Source organism: Procambarus clarkii, chromosome 23, assembly GCF_040958095.1.
Source record: "Procambarus clarkii isolate CNS0578487 chromosome 23, FALCON_Pclarkii_2.0, whole genome shotgun sequence".
Classification (NCBI taxonomy): Eukaryota; Metazoa; Arthropoda; class Malacostraca; order Decapoda; family Cambaridae; genus Procambarus; species Procambarus clarkii.
Genome location: NC_091172.1, coordinates 18269774 through 18271667, shown reverse-complemented (window position 1 = coordinate 18271667; position 1894 = coordinate 18269774). Strand labels below are relative to the sequence as shown.

At 47.8% G+C, this 1894-nt stretch overlaps 1 protein-coding gene across 3 annotated transcripts in view; it reads right to left on the bottom strand.

Moving 5' to 3' along the window:
* Nucleotides 1–1367, bottom strand: part of LOC123764036 (uncharacterized) — a 297148-nt gene extending 295781 nt beyond the window's left edge. For all 3 annotated transcript variants that reach the window (XM_069329919.1, XM_069329918.1, XM_069329920.1), the window contains exon 1: nt 903–1367. The gene's annotated coding sequence lies outside the window, so the exon portion shown is untranslated. The remainder of the gene's footprint in view (nt 1–902) is intronic.
* Nucleotides 1368–1894: the final 527 nt, after the last annotated feature.

Sequence of the window (1894 nt, the reverse complement as noted above, 5' to 3'; positions counted from 1 at the left end):
TAATGTAAGTTTTGGTGACATCACAGCACCCACTAATGTAAGTTTTGGTGACATCACAGCAGTAATCTAGGAGGAGGATATTTGCAGTGCAGCACCTGAGGGGGGGGGGAAGGGGGGAGAAGGGGGGGTGTGCTTCATCAGGTCCCTTGCTGCCCCTCCGCCGTCAAGGGCCGGATCGTGGTTAACCTCAGGGTAACCGGTCCTCAACCGGCCGTATACCTTTTTTTTTTTTTAACGACAGTTTACCGATAGTACTTCGTTTAGAGTATCGTTGATGGCTACATAAATGTGGAGTAATGTTTTGCAAGACATCTCGGAGATTTTTATTTTTTAGCTTGTATTATCGGCGTTTTTGTTCTGTTTCATTATGTTCTGTTCCTTTTTATTTCGTTAGTTTGAAATTTCTATTTCCTGTTCTCCTCCTGTTGTTGGTCTTGGTTAGTTGACTCGTCATTCTTTCTTACGTAGAGTGTCTTCCCTTAATCAAAAACTGTATTCTGATATCAGTCTTCCTCTCCTTATTCGTAAGATTATTTTCTCTCCCCTACTAATCTTTCTTCTTCCGTTATTAGTTTGAATTATTTCCCCTCATCGGCCTTACTTTCCTCACTCACCAGGCTGTCTTCAGCAGATTTCCTTCTGTCCGACGGACTTCTTTCCCCTCATTATAAATCTTTCCCTTCCTTCATCAAGGTACATTATCTCCCATCACAAGAATTTTCTCCTTCACACGAAATATTCCTCCTACCTCTCTCTCTCTTTCTTTCTCTTCCCCCCTTTCCCTCCCCCCACCCATTCCTCCCCCACTAGAGACTTAACCATGCCAACTACAGGCCTTTATTGCGAGCAGGAGAAAGAATTGCAATTTAGAAACACCCACAAAAATGTTGCAAGCAACCTACCTGATTGTCTGGCTGCCTCCTTGATCAACACCCTCCCGGGACGTCACCAAATGTCACACACACACACTCAGACGCACACTGCGAAAATATTATTCCTTGACAAAAATATATATATATATGTATTTGTCAACACGCAATCCACTCCCTTTGTTTATATTTGTACTTCAAGCACGTGTCTCACTCCTACAAAATTTGTAAACAATGAATTGTAGCCGACAGCGCCTTCCTGGGTATCATTCACCACGAGGTGGGATCTTAGGTCGCTCGCTACCTGGATCCTGTAGACCAGAGTCCTGTAGACAAGATGGAGAGACCGAAGGATGTGTGTGGTAAGGGGGAGATGGTGCAGGGGAATAAACACGGAAGATATAAATGCTCCAAGTCCGGGATAGAGTGCAAGGAGAGTGGCGGCAAGTGGGCCCCGCTGAAGCTCCGCAATAACACTGGCAAAACACCAGGACCCCCTCTCTCACTCTCTCTCTCTCTCTCTCTCTCTCTCACCTCCCTCCCTCCCTCCCTCCCCGACCATCGCCAGGCACGCGCAGTAGCACCAGGGCGTGGTGCTCCCGGGGCGGTCACGCTAATGTTGCTTTACTGCTTCGGCTGCTGTTGATGTTGCTGCTCCAGTGCTGGTTATCGAGGGTTCTCTTTACTGCTGCTGGTGCCGGAGGCGCTCGCGCTGCTGCTGTATGGGGTGCAGATGTATGCTGCTGGTACAGCAGCATACAATGGTATGGGGTGCAGATGCTGCTGCTGCTGTTTCAGCAGCAGGCGCTACTGCTGCTGTTTCAGCAGGAGGTGCTTCTGCTGATGTTTCAGCAGCAGGCGCTGCTGCTGACGTTCCAGCAGTTAACCAGCCATTGATAGCAGAAATGTTTCCAGGAGCCATGAAAGCAAATTCTATAAGACAACTCACAATTAACACAAAAGACCTGACAAGCGAGTCACAACCCACAACCTGGTTTTTGCGAGGGCGGAACCCTTGCCTTAAG